The sequence below is a fragment of the Lissotriton vulgaris genome, chromosome 6 (assembly GCF_964263255.1).
Source record: "Lissotriton vulgaris chromosome 6, aLisVul1.2, whole genome shotgun sequence".
NCBI classification, from domain to species: Eukaryota; Metazoa; Chordata; class Amphibia; order Caudata; family Salamandridae; genus Lissotriton; species Lissotriton vulgaris.
Genome location: NC_141694.1, coordinates 114046633 through 114064349, shown reverse-complemented (window position 1 = coordinate 114064349; position 17717 = coordinate 114046633).

Sequence of the window (17717 nt, the reverse complement as noted above, 5' to 3'; positions counted from 1 at the left end):
ATTGCTGAGCTTTGCATATGCTTTAGACTTCGTTGCATAATTCGACATGATGGTTGTGAGTTGTTCCCATTTTATAATTTCATTTGATCCAGTGCGCTCCATAAAGTGTTGTTGTGCCCTTCCTATTAAATTTTCGCCCATCGCTACCGAGTACTTCATATTTTTGAAGTTCATGGTATGTATAGTCCCTTTTGGGCCATTTGATTGCTCGAATATAGGTCTCGCAATGTCCAAGGCAATTTCCTGAGGGCAGTGGTCACTGTCAGTTTTTTTTCCTATCCGGAACGAGGTTGTGTAATGAAAGAGAGGTAGTGAGATAAAGGTATAATCTATTATACTGTTTGCTCTCATTGAATGATAAGTTGGGGCTGGCGGGCTGTCTCCCGCAAATCTACCGTTTAGGGCTCTGATATTGAAGTGTTCCAGTTCTTCAAGTGCATGTGCTCCCAATTTTGTTTGTTTGGCTGTTTGTAGTTTCTCTTGCAATGGTAGGTCCCAAGTTGTATTTTGAGCCAAAATTGCCTCTTCTTGTGGCGTACCCATGGGGTGATTAATGATTGTCTAACTGAGTTTGAGCTTCAACTCTAGGACCTGCTTTCCTTTATCTATTAGTGTTTCCTGTTGAAGCTGACTTTTGTAACTATTTTAGAAGCTCTGGCAGCTTGCCGGCGCCATTCTAAAATAGTTACAAAAAGTCAGCTTGAACTTTTGACCCAATCCGTTCCGCTCGTGGATTTTGCGGGAAATTCACGAATCTCGCGGATTGCGAATTTACCGAAAGTTCGCAAAATCCGCGAGCGGAACGGATTTTCCGCCTATGCTTAATATAAACATTGTCCAGTAAGCTGCTCACTATCAAAACTTTATTCTGTCTGGGCAACTATAAAATTCTTATAAGCTGGACACCATTCCAGATTAGGAGTACTCAAGTGTCAAAGCTATTGTAGTGAAAAATAAAAATGGTCTACATGTTTCAACCGCTGTTATAATTTTAGGATTTTCGTCAGGACCAGTGGTGGTAGCCCAGGTAGTATACACTCGCTAAGGTTTACCCTGCCCACGTGAAAAAACCACCAAATAAAATTCAATGGGTGGTTGTAGAGTTACTTTTTCCAGGACTCCTAGAAAAAAGCACCTGTGAGGGAAGAAAAAACAAGACAAGAGACATAAACACATTTCAGTACATTTGACATAGGACGTGTGCGAAGTGCTCCTCAAAATTCGACACCCAAAGTGATGGAGAAATATGATGGGTGTTGATGCATAGCTCATGAGTCGTCATGCATGGGTTTCATTAGGGTGCAGCGAGCACCATTGGGCTTTAAATAAGGCCCATGAATAAATATTACAACCCACTTAATTGCGGTGAGTCTGTGGACTCATAACCCACTCACTAGTAGAACGTGAGTTAAGGTGAGTGCTAATTACAAGGAAATGCGATTGCTCCCTAATCTTCAATTATACATTCACCGCAAGTTCCAATTTACGTGGGTGTCCATGCGCCCAAAAAAGGGCGTGATTAAAAAGTTGCAAAACGGCATACCAACATCCAGTCCAACACACGAGCAAAAAAACTAAAAGGCACATATACATTCAGAGAGGGCAAGAAAAAACGCTTACTTGAAGCACTATTGGAGTGTGCCTCATGGGCGTCGGGTTTTGCACAGACAAGATCCTGCCACGATCTGGATCAGAGAACAGACGAAAGGGGGAGGGAGAGGACGGCGGGGAGGAGAGAGAGTTAGAACCGGAGTCTCGATCCAAAATGGAGCCTACCCGCTACTTTGAAAAAAGTCCAGAGCCTGCCCATCCCGATAAAGGTAACTTACTTGTGGACAGTCCTAAAAGGCTGTTTTGCCTAACCTGCAAATCCCTCGGCGCCCCATGTGTGTCAGCCGGGGGCTCCGAAGCAGTGTTTAAGAAGCCGGCATTTCCTGGAGTGACTGAGTGAGTGGCCATACGCTGTGACGTCACCATGTGCCGAGTAGGCATGGCGCGTTGAACAGTGCGTCCCTGTAGCTATGGAGACTGGGCACTCGTTGTTACAATAAAATGGGCTCAATAAAGCATCACCACATTGGGAGAAACAATAATATGGGATCAGCGATATTCTACGTGGTTAAACCCAAAATTGTCCCTGTAGCTATGGAGACGGGACGCTCATTGTTAGAATAAAACGGGCTCACTAAAGCCTCCCGCGTTGGGAGAAAAATGAGATCAGCGCTATTCTGCGTGGTTAGGCCCAACCTTCATCGGGCATAATAGACCTGTACAGTGGAAATTAGGGGATACCTAAATAAATACAATGGGCCCCAGAGTCCTAGACAGTACAAGGAGGGGGAAACACAAAAATCAAAGTGGCTCCAGAAAAGTAAAAAAAGGAAAATAAAAGAAGGCGGAGGAAAAGAGTATAGAGTAAGGAAGGAGTTGCCACACAATGGAAAAAGAAACCTCCTAACAGCCAGAAATTCTCTTTATGGCATACATTACGTAAACCAAAGGCAGATTCAGACTAGTACTTTCATGCAAGGACAGAATCAGACCAGTTCTTTCATGCAAGTACTGCGGTGGGACACTGGTGTTCGAATTAGACATAACAGAATTCCACGGAATATTGTCATTTAATCCAGTTTTATGCGTGGATAATCGATAGATCCATCGCTGCTCTTTTTCAAATAAACGCTGCTGTAGTTTATCCCCTGATTTTATTTGCTCTATGACAGTCCACTTCATATCATTTGGAGTGTGGTTTTGCATGAGGAAATGTTCGGTGAGTTTGGTCATTGATTGTTTGCACCTGATCATGCTTCGGTGCTCACATATTCTTTGTTTTACTTTTCTACTTGTCATTCCCACATATTGTAGATTACACAGGCAGACAATCCTGTCTATCACATTTGCACTGTTGCAATTGGTGTGTGCTAGTTGAGTCCACTTTGTATTTTGAGTTAGGTGGCAGACACTACAGTTTCCACATTTGTAATGACCCGTGACATCAGGCAGACCCCAGGCATTCCAGACTGTTGTCGGTTTTTCTTGCAAGTTTCTTGGCCGTGAGTTAACAACACAATCTTTTATGCTCCTTGCCCTCTTAAAAGAAAAGAGTGGCTACTCCCATTTGAGATTTCCAGTGTTCAACAGAGCCCAATGTTTGTTGATGGACTTAGTGACCACGTTTGATGCTGTGCTATATGTGGTAATGCAGGTTAGTGGAATTTCGCTTTCATTTCTAGGCGTATTTTCCAGTAATGCCTCCCTTGGTTGGTTCCGCGCTTTTTTTTTACACTTAGTCAAGATTTTCTCTGGGTATCCTCTTTCAGTGAGCCTACTTGTGAGATCATTACCTTGCCTCCGGTAGTCCTTGGTCTTGCTATGGTTATGGCGAATCCTTAGGTACCGACCGTAAGGCAGATTTTCCCTCAGCGGTCCAGCGTGAAAATTTTCATATCCTAAAAGGTTATTTTTGGCTGTAGGCTTGTAAAGGGTCATAGTTTCCAGGCGTCCATTTTCCTTGCTGATGACTACGTCAAGAAAGACCATGGTCTTGGGGGGTCTTTACTGTAGGTGAATTTTAAATTTTCGTCACAAGTATTGATCCAATGGAAAAACAACGTTAAGGTGTCTTCCAGTCCTTGCCAGATGGCAAAGACGTCGTCTATATATCTTTTCCAGGACAAAATGTGGGATCTGAAAGGGTTATGTTCACTGAGGATGCATTTCTGTTTGAAATCAAAAACGTATAGACCAGCCACACTAGGGGCAAAAGTGCTGTCCATAGAAGTACCCCCAATTTGGAGGTACAGGGCCCCCTCATATTCAAAGAAGTTCTTTTTTAGTGCTAGTCTAGCGCATTCAAGGAAAAAGTTTCTTGGTGTCCTGGCTGTCCATTCTTCTTTGTCCAAAGCGATTTTTAGAACCTTCAGGGTGTCATCCTGGGGTATACTTGTGTAGAGGCTTTCAATATCAAAGCTTACTAATATCGCCCACACCAGTATGGATTCACGAAAATATTGCCCCAAAAAATGTTTTACGATAACACAAATTTCAACTACAAAAATATTGCCATTAAACAAGTCTAGACTACCCTAATATCAATAACAACAATAAAAAAAATCAAAAACACCTTAACCACCTTAAACATAAAGGGGCAGATTTACAAGAAGGTGCTACAGCGTGGCACCACAAGCCCTTTGGCTGTGCCACACTGCAGCACTTTCAGAGCACAGGAATGTGCAAGGATGCCTGCGTCATGGGGGGATTGGTTTTGTGCAGAAAGGGGCACCTTCCTCCACAAAAACAATCACTACAGGCATTTTCCTCTTTAAATGTGTGCTGTAGAATGCAGCATGCAATGAAAGAGGAAATAACGAGGAGAAATGAAAACATTTCTCCTCGTTGCTCCTCGCTACACCACCCCTAGGGTGGCATAACATGCTGACGCATTTCCAGGTTAACGAATCCTCGCAAATCTGGAAATGTGTCTGGTTCCATGGGTGTTGTGTGGGAACACCCACAGCAACATCCATGGAACTCCCCTTTCACACGCAGGGTGGCTTTTCCTGTCCTTGTATATATGGGGCAGAGAAATGCGCCACCGGTGCATAAGAAAAGTGACACACTGGTGGTGCGAGGGGCTTGTAAATCTTCCCCATAGAACATTACCAAAATAACAGAAAAAACAATATCAAGTATCTAAATATAATTTCCACTACATACAAAATTATTAACATGCTCAGCACTTCGAAAAAGTATTGAACACACAATCAGGTTTTGCTACGCAGGAAATGTATTGTCAAAATCCTTGACGTGATTCGACCACTATATATCTTGTTCATGATAAAGTTACAAAGTGTTGGTGCTCAGTATATACAGTGTGCAAATGATTAACACAGAGAAAGAGCTAAATCATAGTCTGTAAACAAAGACACCATCTTGGATTGTTATTTTTTATATATCAGTTTTGGTGTGTTCTATTCTTTTTTTAAAAATGTGTTTATTGTTTTTTACAGCCATACATACAGAAGTATACAACATTTTCAAATCAAACAAGAGACCATCTGGGCAAGCATTAATGCAGATTATTCATTACACATCAACACAATTCTCAGTATTCCTACGCATCTCCAATTCCACCACAGGGGATATACAAGGATCACCTCAATATTTATTCCACTTTGACCACTTCTGATCCCATTTTTTAGGGCACCCCCTAGCCACAAATACTTCGGTCTCCACCAGCATGCACCTGTCGAGTTCTTTTGCCCACCCGGTGATGAGCAGCGGGTTTGGTCCCCCATCCTCTCACCAGTTCCCCTTTAACTAACGTGTATCCCAGTGTTGTAAATTGCTGTTCAATTACAGAGAGATCAGTCGCCTCCCATATATTAAGCAGTCCCAGTTTTGGTGTCAACACTACCTCCTTTCTCAAGGCCGTCTGCATATGGTCTGAGGCTCCCTCCCAGAGTGTACGAATTCTTGGGCAGTTCCACAGAATATGATAAAAGGTGGCCTGCTGTCCGCACCCCCTCAAACATAGATCCTCAGGTAGAGAACCTATTTTTGCCAAGGTTTTCCCTGTCATATATGATCGGTAAAGTGTCCTGAGCTGTATGAGCCTAAATTTAAGTGTGATGGCCGCCTCTCGAGGGGACATAAGAGCCGCCTGCAAGTCGTCATCACTTATCGGGCCTAGGTCATCCTACCACTGCTCCCTGAGCTTTGGAAAGGTGTTTGGTAGGTTGTTATACAGCAATTTGTATGTGAGAGATATCGCTTTGGAACTCAGAGGCCCACCTAACAACTGATCTTCCAATGGAGATGAGTCTGGTATGTCTTTAAGGGAAGGAAAAGCCCCCCAAGTTTGCATGCCTAATTTGCAAATATCTGTACATTTCTCCCTGAGCCCGATGATATTGGCTCTGAAGCTTCCCAAATGTTAGTATGCCCCCTTCTTGATCAGGTCCTTCACTGCCGAGATCCCTATGAGGTCCCACTTGTCAAACCTGGGCTGATAGCACAACATGCCCAATTTCTGTGTGTACCACATCAGCGCTACCTTTTAAAGGACGCCCGCCCAGCCCAGGCGGGAATGCACTATACGCCAAATGTCCAATGTATGTTGGGTGGGTCTAAAGAATTTCTGATTGGTTTTAAGCAGGGGCGGAAAATCCGTTTCGCTCGCGGATTTTGTGGATTTTCGGTAAATTTGCAATCCGCGAACGCTCGCGAATTTACCGAAAATCCACAAATTCGCACGCAGCGGATTTTTGTTTCTTGGTGATACAATTTTGCGGCGTGCGGCGTTCACTTACCATCATTCAGCGTTTGCCGAGTTGTTTTTCTCGATATTTTGCGAGTGCTGCGCCATTTTGGATCTTGCTGCGGGATCCCGCAGGAGTTTGGCGGCGCATCGCGAGAGTTCGCAATTGCGAACATGTAGGTGCGGCGGGCAGCAACAATCTTGCACTCGCGAAATTACAAAATTTGCAATTCTGCACAAGAAATCCACTAGCAAGCAGCATAGACTTTCTGAAAATGATGATTTTTATCAGAATAACTCCTCAGGTTGACATTTGCCTGCACTTTTTTGGATTTGAGGCCTTTTGACTCTCTTTGGATCACTTTTGGATTAGAAATCAACTTTCATAAGTAAGTTTGTTTGGGGCATTACAGTTGCTGTTCTGCAGAAAGCACTCAGCAGGTGCAAAAGTTCACTCATCATTAGTAACCATTCCCTGTAGTACTTCCTGAGGCCCCCCTCCAGAGTTCAGTTGCCTATGTTTGTTTGGGGCATTACAGTTGCTGTTCTGCAGAAAAGCGAATTTTGCAAAACTGAAAGCACTCAGCAGGTGCAAAAGTTCAAACTCATCATTAGTAATAGTAACCATTCCCTGTAGTGCTTCCTGACTGGGGCCCCTCCAGAGTTCAGTTGCTAGTTGCAACAATTGTATGACCCTGCTCTGACCCTCACAGCAGGCTCATAGAATAGCTACAAGTAGGCCACAAAGGTCCTGGAAAAAAAATTGCACTGCAACAGAAAGCAAATTACAGATAAGGAAGCATGTGCCAGACTGGAATTTTAAAACAGTGACACATTAATAAATCAACCCCAAATTAATTCATGTCAGTTGAAGCAGGGCAGGTGTGCTTGCTTTCCCGACATAATCTACAGTGATGATGAACCAGAGGGTGGCATTGACGTACCAGAGGGTGGCATGGGTGAAACAGAGGGTGGCAGTGGTGAAACAGAGGGTGCTGGGAACCTGTGATGATGAACCAGACGTAGAAACAACATAGTCACGACCGTTGTGAGCCGACAAGTAAGTTCGCAATTGCAAACTGGTACAAAACCCTCGCGAACTGGCAGAAACCCTTGCGAACACACAAAAGAAAAATCTGCAAATTCGCGAGAATTCGCGGATTTTACGGATTGCGAGTTCGCAAATATGCAAATTCGCGAATGCCAGATTCGCAAAATTCGCCCATGCTTATTTGGTTTTTCTGTCACTATTATACAGGGCTCCCACGTAACCGGAGCGATCAGTTTGGTAACGGTCGATAGCATACGCTGGGTCGTCGGGGGTGGTACAATCAGTGGTTAACGGTCACCAATTGTGCCGCCCAATAGTAGAGTTGTAAGTCGGGCAATGCTATGCCACCATCGTGCCACCCTTTCGTACGTTTCTTCAGTGCCACCAGGGGTTCCTTCCCATCCCACAGCAGCGTGCGAAATTCCCCCTCTACTGCTCTAAAATACGAATCGGGGACTCTGTATGGGCAGTTGTGAAGAATATAGAGAATATGAGGGAGAGCCAACATCTTAAAGAGTGCAGCTCGGCCCACCGGCGAGAGAGGCAGGGACCTCCAATGCTTCACATCCGCATGCAGACGAGCCAGTGGGGGGTTAAAGTGGAGCTAAAGAAACAAGCTCGATCCAAAGTGACGAAAATCCACAAATGTCGGAACCCCTCCTCTGCCACGCTATGGTGTACCCAGCCGGAAGCCGGGGAACCTGGCCATGCAGCATAAACAAGACTGACTTATGCCAGTTGATCACATAACCGGAATATTTCCAGAAATTCGTAAAGATGTCAAGTACCACACTAATTGATTTGTACGGGGATGCTAATTACAGCAATATGTTGTCTGCATATAAAGATATACAGCCCTGATCAGCTGCCCAGCGCATCCCCCGCACCATCACATCTTGGCGCACCCAAGCCGCGAGGGGCTCCAGTAAAAGTGAGAATAGCAGCGGGGATAGCAGGCACCCCTGTCTAGTACCCCTGTGTAGCCCGAACGTCTGGAAAATGTAGCCATTGACCCTCAACTGCCCTAGGACGTATAGCAGCTTCACCCAGGCTACACATTTAGGGCCCAATCTCACCCTTTCCAGGACTTCGAACAAATAGGGCCATTCTATGGAATCGAAGGCGATTGAGGCATCAAGAGACAACACTGCAGCATCTTCCTCGATATATTCCCTCCGAGCCACCATGTTGTGTAGGCGCCAAAAATTGAGGGCCGTGTTTTTCCTTGGCATAAATCCAGACTGGTCCGGGTGAATCAATGATGTAATAACCGTCACCAGCCTGTTAGCCAGGACCTTCGCCAAAACCTTTGCTTCCACATTTATCAGCAAGATGGGCCTATAGGAGCTGCAGATATCTGCTGGCTTACCCGGCTTATGAATTACTACTATGGTAGCTATCCGTTGTTCCACTGGTAGCCGACCCGCCTCCAAGCTTTCCACATACATGGCCTTTAGGTGCAACACAGTTAGAGAGCCAGTGGCTTTAAGAAACTCAACCGGAATGCCATTGGGCCCCATCGCTTTCCCAGATTTAATCTGCCCCATGGCTTTGCTTATTTCTTCATTCGAGAGGTCACCATCTAAGGTCTCTCTCTCCTCATCCGAGAGGGCTGGTATATCACTGTCTCAGAGGAGCTGGTGTGAATCCTCAGCTGTGTAGTGGGTAGAGGGGGAATACAACGCCCTCTAGGTGGTTTGCGAATTCCTCCGCTATTTCCCGTGGGTGCGTCACATTGTCGCTCTCCGGTTTTGTCAGATTATGTACCCATCTCGTTCCCTGTTCCAGCCTTTCCAACCATGCTAGTGTCCTGCCTGCTCTATCTCCCATCTCATATATTCTATGTTGGGTGTGTCGATACTTGGCCAGCATGTGTTCCCTACTTTTTATCCGATATTCATCTTGCTTCAGTAAAAGCCTATGACTAGTGTCCAGTGAGGGATCCCCTGCACGGCCCTGCTCCGCCACAAGTGGTCCGCTTCCACCTAGACCAGAATTTCACGCTTCTTGGTAATGTACCCCATCTTCAAAGATAAAGCTTGTCCTTTTAGAAACACCTTATATGCTTTCCAAATTGTGTGCGCAGATTCAACTGAGCCCACATTTTCAGTGAAATAGTTCTCTGATTGCGTGCGGATTTCCTCCCTAAGGTCTGGGACATGCAAGAGCCAGGGATTGATAACAATGGTGGTACGCATCTGTCTCTCCCAATGTGTGTAGTCTATCCAGACTGGGGAATGATCTGATATGCCTCCTGGCAGAACTTGAGGCTGGGCAAAATTCCCTATGGCGGACAAGTGTGTAAGAAAGTAGTCAATGCGCGACAAACTACAGTGCACCTTAGAGAAGTATGTGAATAATTTCCCGGTGGGTTGGAGCGCTCGCCCTATATCGGCCAACCCCCGTGCCTTCACAAAGTCAGACAGTAGCCCATCAGATTTTGTTTTAGGCCTCTGCGGGTGGCAATCAACTGTATCCTCAAGAGTCACGACGCCGCCACCCTCAACACACTCAACACTGGCCGGATCCCCAGATGCTACTGAGCCACCCCGCGTCGCGCCCACGGACCCTTATGCTGCCATTCCTGCAACTTCGCCTGCATCCGGACCTGCACCGCTCCCGCCAAGCCAAGCACCAGCAGCAACCACCTGATGTGCATCCTGCTCAACACTCGCTCCGTCCACAGGCACGCCGTGGAACTCTGGAACCTGCTCGACACCACATCCCCGGACGTCGCCTTCCTCACTGAGACCTGGAGGAACGCCTCCTCAGCGCCCGACATCCCCATCGCCATCCCGGACGGATACAAGATCACCCGAAGGGACCGCGTCAACCAGACAGGAGGAGGCATCGCCATCGTCCACAAGAACACCATCCGCATCACGACCAAGTCCGACGACACCCTCACAGCCGCCGAACATCTCCACTTTCAGATACACATCGACCCCAAGACCACACTCAGAGGCACCCTCACCTACAGACCCCTGGGCCCCCGCGCACAATTCAGCGAAGACATCGCAGACTTCATCAGCCCGCACGCCCTCCCCTCCGCTGACTACATCCTCCTAGGGGACCTCAACTTCCACTTGGAGAACAACAAAGACAGCAACACCACCACCCTGCTGGACAACCTCGCCAACCTCGGACTCAAGCAACTGGTGAACACCCCCACCCACTACGCCGTACTCACGCTTGACCCCGTCTTCTCCTCTAGCAAGTACGTCTCCTTCAGCCACTCCACCGGACTCCACTGGACAGACCACAGCTGCGTCCACTTCAGTTCAGAAGGACCACGACCCACCACCACCCGCAACAGGTTCCCCGCCTTCAAGCACACCACCCGCAAACACCACCAGCTGATCCACACCACCAAGAAAACAGCATTCAAGGAACAACTTGACAACAACGCACACAACAGCAAAGAACTCTTCAACATCGTCAAAGAGCTCTCCAACCCCAGCGCCGAAACCAACGTCATCACCCCCTCGCAAGAACTCTGCGACTCACTCGCCTCGTTCTTCCTCAACAAGATCGCCGACATACACAACAGCTTCGGCACACAGCCCACGCACCCAACCATCGAACCAACGCCCCCTACCACCACCCTCTGAGCCTGGACCCCACTCAGCACCGAAGACACCATCCACACCATGAACACCATCCACGGCGGATCACAAACTGACCCATGCCCCCACCACGTCTTCAACAAGGCCGCCTCAGTCATCGCACCCCAACTCCGAGACCCCACCGACCTCAAGAACTACTGCCCCATCTCGCTTCTCCCGTTCCCCGCAAAAGACATCGAGAAGACCGTCAACCGACAGCTTGCTGCCTTCCTCGAGATGAACGGATCCCTCGCAGTCCGTATTCCGAGCCAACCACAGCACCGAGACCGCCCTCATCGCAGCCACTGACGACATCCGAGCCCTGCTCGGCAACGGGGAAACAGCTGCCCTCATCCTCCTGGACCTCTCCGCAGCGTTCAACACTGTCTGCCACCGCACCCTAGTACAACGCCTCAGCAACATCGGAATCCAAGAGAGGGCTCTGGAGTAGATCATCTCGTTCCTCGCCGGAAGAGCCCTGAGAGTCCGCCTCCCCCTTTCAGATCCGAGGCCACCGAAGTCATCTGCGGTGTACCACAAGGATCATCACTCAGCCCCACCCTCTTCAACATCTACATGACCCCCCTCGCGGCCATCGCACGCCAACACAACCTCAACATCATCTCCTACGCCGACGACACTCAGCTGATCCTCTCCCTCATCAACGACCCAGCCACCGCCAGAACCAACCTACATGAAGGGATGAAAGAAGTAGCCGAGTGGATGAAGAGCAGCCGCCTGAAACTCAACTCAGACAAGACGGAAGTCCTCATCCTGGGAACATCTTCCTCTGCCTGGGTCGACTCCTGGTGGCCCCCTGCCCTGGGCAGCGCACCAATACCTACGGACCACGCACGCAACCTGGGCTTCATCCTGGACTCCTCCCTTTCGATGACCAGACAAGTCAACGCGTCGTCCTCATGCTTCAACATCTTTCGCATGCTTCGAAAGATCTTCTGATGAATCCCCACGGAAACCAGGAAGACGGCCACCCAGGCTCTCGTCACCAGCAGACTGAACTACGGTAACACTCTCTACACCGGAACCACAGCCAAACTACAGAAGCGACTCCAACGCATCCAGAACGCCTCCGCCCGACTCATCCTGGACATCCCCCGTCGCAGCCACATCTCCGGACACCTGAGAGACCTGCACTGGCTCCCCATCAACAAGAGAATCACGTTCCGTCTCCTCACCCACGCACACAAGGCCCTCCACGACCTGGGCCCCAAGCACCTCAACAACCGCCTGACCTTCTACACTCTCACCCGCCAGCTTCGTTCGACCAGCCACGCCCTCGCCACCGTTCCATGCATCCAAAGGACGACCATGGGAGGAAGATCCTTCTCTTACCTGGCAGCCAAGACGTGGAACTCTCTCCCCATCCACCTCCGTCAGACCCAAGACCACCTCTCCTTCAGGAAGCAACTCAAGACCTGGCTGTTCGAGCAGTAGCAGACCTCCATCCCCTTAGCGTCTTGAGACCCTCCGGGTGAGTAGCGCGCTATATAAATTTACTGATTGATTGATAGATTGATTGATTATAGTCCCGACCCATGATTAAAGGGCCATCCCAGAGTCCCGTCAGCCTACAACCAAGGTCCTCTAGCGCCGACCAGAGCGGGCGGTAAATAAACTGAAAGTATATTTATAACCCTACCATCCCATTGGGCCTCAGCCCCCGCGAACCTACCTCCCAGATCTGCCCAAGTCTTATGAACTATAGGAGGTGTAGTCTTTTTTTTAAAGGATTGCCGTTCCCCGTGATCCTGTGGTGTAGTCGGCATGAACCAAAAGTTTGTACCCCCATCTGGTGAGGGTCTTACAGCCTGATTCATCATTGTTAAATCCGGTCGCAAAGGGCCAGATTCTGAGAATCTGGCCCTTTGCGAGCGGTAGTTTTGCATTTGGGATTCATCATCCCAAATGCAAAAATCGCTATTTCAGAATTCGCGTATTTGCGAGGAATAGCATTTAAGGAATCTCTATTAGAGATTCCTTAAATGCTATTCTTGAAACATTTTTAAATTGCGAATTCTCAAAAATTTCCCGCTATTTACCGCGAGGTCAAACCTCGTGGTAAATAGCGGAAACTTAGAAAAATGCATTTAAATGCATTTTTCTAAGTTTCATGTTACACACACACATGTCCTTGGGACATGTGTGTGCGCAACACCAATGTAGCATACATTTCAGGGGTGCTACAAGGTGTCCTTCGGACACCCCTGCACCCTTGAAATCACAATTTCAATATTTGAATCGCTATTTGCGATTCGCACATTGAAATGTCTTCCCATTCATTCCTATGGGCCTTTGGGCCCATAGGAATGAATGGGGAGATATTCCTTAATGGCGATTAGCAATTTTCTAATCGCAATTAAGGAATAATTAGAAATCGCAATTTATTTAGCGATTTCTTGGTGAATAGCATTTTGCTATTCCTTAATAGCGATTCCTTAATAATCGCTATTAAGGAATAGCAAATACTCACCTTGATGAATCAGGCTGTTAGTCTTCTGTCCTACCAGGTGCGTTTCTTGCAGCAAAACCACATCAGGTGTGTTTCACTTCAAATATTGTTGCACTATTCCTCTTTTGATCTTATCGCCCACCCCATTAACATTCCAGGTCAATACAGAAAACACCCGGTCTCTATCCTCCCCATCACTATTTGCAACCCCATTTTCCATCCTACAGATCAATTCACACTGAGAAAGAATTTGCAATACCCCACTCAACTTTTGTCGTTGAAACTTCAGTATGGCCACGCTTCGCAGCATAGTCACAACACCACATTCTGCACCAATAAAACAGTAATCATTTAAACTCTCCCTCAACCCCCAGTACTAACCCCCCTCGCTGACCCCCTGCCAGTGAATTTAGGGCTACCCACTCCCGTACATGGAAGAGTGCCTCTCTCCCCCCCTGAAATGCTGAAAATGCACGGGATTATTCAACTCCTGTCCCCATATCCCCATATGTACACATCACAATCATCTTAAGTTTTAGCCATCCAATATTCCCATTGTGCAAGTCTTGATCAGATCACATCAATTAGTCCCATCAGTCTCGGTTCAAATACTAGGTCTGCTCTAACATTTTTCGCACCAATGAGTATCGCACCCCCCATCCCCCCATAATTGTGCTCTTAGTGAGGTCCCATTTCTTCACAACTGTCTCTAGGGGTCATCGCTCCTGCTCCTTTGTCTGAGAATCTTCCCCTGCTGAGCCATTTTTCGCATATTTAACCTTCCGGTGACGCAGTTCCCTCTTTACCGCCTGAAAGCTGCAACGTTGGGCCTGAACCTTGGCCGTAAAGTTAGGAAAGAAGGCCACCTCGTAGCTATCTATTTTCAGTGGAGGATTAGATCTCGCGTTCTGAAGGATGATGTCCCTATCTCGAAAATTGAACACTCGAGCTATGAGGGGCCTTGGCGGTGCTCCCGGCTTAGGCCTCCCTCCGGGCACTCTGTGGGCCCTTTCAATGGAGAAATAGCTGGACAAAGTCTTAGACTTGAGGTGCTTGGTAATGAGATCTTCTTCATAGAGGTCCACCGCTGACCACTCAGCCCGTTCCTGAACCCCCAGGATGCTAATATTGTTACGGCGTGCCCGGCCCTCGTTATCATCCAGCTTACGTTCTTGCTTCTTTTGCAATTCCAGCATCTGCGTTTGAAGTTCTGATGTATCTGTCTGCAGGGCGCTTGTAACTATCTTAAGCTCCTTGACTCTCTCATCCATCTTCCGGAAATCCGCCCTGATAAGGGAGACCCCAACCGTCACTGAGTCCAGTGATCGCCGCCATAACATCATGCAAGGTTGGCTCCATTCCCTGCTTGGAGGCAGCGCCCCCGTCTTTCTCCATCTGCAGCAGTTCACCTTTGTCCTCTGTCTTAGACCAAGCAAATTTGGCATGCTGTTTTTGGGAATTAGCCTTTGGACCTTTCCCGCCCATTGCCATGTATGCGAGTCAGCAGGTATCACGTCAGATAAGCACACAGGACAACCCCAGGTTTATCAGCAACTCGTTAATAGGAGTGTCAAGGCTGCACTGCGACCCCTCTGAGCTGAATCCTGTCCGTTTCTTCCCCGCTCGCAGGTTCTGAAGGCCAGTCTCCTCCACTAGTCGTGACTCCCCCCGGCACGTTGTAGCTCCGATCACCGCCCCTTTCAGGTGCCGCCTTTGCGCTCTTTCACACCACCACGGTTAAGTGCGCCCTCTTGGATTTGATCACAATTCACCTCCTTGTTCATGTATCAGGCCAGGTCAGGCACACCCTTTAGGCCCCAGATGCAGCACCAATTATAGAAGCCAGGCCGTGTCCATATGTAGATCCACCGGACCCACGAAACCCCACTCTGCACACAATGGATGTACTCAAGGAAATCGGCGCTCCGAACACATGGGAGACTATGTGTTCTATGGGACCACTCTAGTTCGGGTGTGTTAGGGTGGGACACTCCTATCCCAAAGCCTTCCTTGTTGCCCCCAGTTGCTGCCCTCCAGTAGAACTCCCAGTACCAATGTATCCACCGGGCCCGCTCACACCCAGCGCTCCCGGCCAGTTAAGTGGGTGTCAATTTCCGAACATGCGATGCCCAGCCGGACAGTCAAGCCCTATGTTTAGTTATGTAAGCCCGGCTGCACTATCTCCTCAGGCACCCAGGGCAGCACTAACGTCCAGGTTTGCACCGTTGGGCAGCGGGCGGCGCCTACTGCTACTTCTCTGCAGTCCCCAGTGTGCGCCTACTGGTTTTGAGCAGCCCCACCAGGTTCCTGGATTGCCGCCTCGCCTGCCGTCCGCTCGCCTCAGGCACCTCACACTTCACTGCTGCCGGAGTAGGCTACCGAGCCGGGGCCTCAATTTGCGGTGAAGCGCCGCCTCCGTCAGATGTCTGGCCTCTGCGCCCCCTCCTGTTCACCTGCTTCGGGCATCCAAGTGCCGCGGCCGAGTCCCCGAAGCTGGGCCCCACTCCCCGCAGCGTTTCCAAGGCCCGTCAATCCAGGTCTCCACACCCTCGCACCTTCCAGGCCGGTGTCAGCTTTCCTGCATGTGGAAACGCCCGGGCTGCCAGTCCGGGGCGTCCGGCTACCGGTGCGCCACCGCGGCACTCACCAGGTCTCTGCAGGACAACCCGAGGTTTATCTGCAACTCGTTAATAGGAGTGTCAAGGCTGCACTGCGACCCCTCAGAGCTGAATCCCGTCCGTTTCTTCCCCGGTCACAGGTTCTGAAGGCCAGTCTCCTCCACTAGTCGTGACTCCCCCCCGGCACGTTACAGCTCCGATCACCGCCCCTTTCAGGTGCCGCCTTTGCGCTCTATTCACACTACCACGGTTAAGTGCGCCCTCTTGGATTTGATCACAATTCACCTCCTTGTTCATGTATCAGGTCAGGTCAGGCACACCCTTTAGGCCCCAGATGCAGCACCAATTATAGAAGCCAGGCCGTATCCATATGTAGATCCACCGGACCCACGAAACCCCACTCTGCACACAATGGATGTACTCAAGGAAATCGGCGCTCCGAACACATGGAAGACTATGTGTTCTATGGGACCACTCTAGTTCGGGTGTGTTAGGGTGGGACACTCCTATCCCAAAGCCTTCCTTGTTGCCCCCAGTTGCTGCCCTCCAGTAGAACTCCCAGTACCAATGTATCCACCGGGCCCGCTCACACCCAGCGCTCCCGGCCAGTTAAGTGGGCGTCAATTTCCGAACATGCGATGCCCAGCCGGGGAATCAAGCCCTATGTTTAGTTATGTAAGCCCGGCTGCACTATCTCCTCAGGCACCCATGGCAGCACTAACGTCCAGGTTTGCAACGTTGGGCAGCGGGCGGCACCTACTGCTACTTCCCGGCAGTCCCCAGTGTGCGCCTACTGGTTTTGAGTGCCCCCCACCAGGTTCCTGGATTGCCGCCTCGCCTGCCGTCCGCTCGCCTCAGGCACCTCACACTTCACTGCTGCCGGAGTAGGCAACCGAGCCGGGGCCTCAATTTGCGGTGAAGCGCTGCCTCCGTCAGATGTCTGGCCCTGCGCCCCCTCCTGTTCACCTGCTTCGGGCGTCCAAGTGCCGCAGCCGAGTCCCAAAAGCTGGGCCCCACTCCCCGCAGCGTTTGCCAGGCCCGTCAATCCAGGTCTCCACACCCTTGCACCTTCCAGGCCGGTGTCAGCTTTCCTGCATGTGGAAACGCCCGGGCTGCCAGTCCGGGGCCTCCGGCTACCGGTGCGCCACTGCGGCACTCACCAGGTCTCTGCAGTTTGGGCGGCTGCTAAGAGGGTGGTGCTGCTCGATCTCCTTCGCCCCCGCCGGATCTCCCTCTGTGCTCGGGGCCCCACTAGACTCCCACTGGGTTCCACAGACTGCCGGCACCTCAGCTTTGCAAAGGCAGCAACCTCCTTTGCTCGCCATCAGGGAGCCGCCATTGCCGCTCCGGCTGGAGCCATGGAAAAGGTGATCAGAGTCGTCACAAAAGCCTTGGGACTGGTCAGTCTCCTCGGGGGGGGAGGTAAGGAAAGAGTCACAGCATTTACAGCATAGTTTCAGCCGTGGATGTCACAGGATAAGGCAGGATAGAAGTCCGGGAAACAGGACCTCCGTCAGGCAGCGGCCATTCTCGTTGGCCATATGCTAATGCATCTAAAGTTATCACCAAGAGAATAACTCATCATTGATTAAATTATACCAATACATTAGGCAATTGACCACATTGCTGGTAAGGCGGCAAATTTTACCATTCTTGGAGACCTGAATCTTCACCTAGAGAATGGGGGAAAGCGGAGATCGCCAGTTTTCTGGCA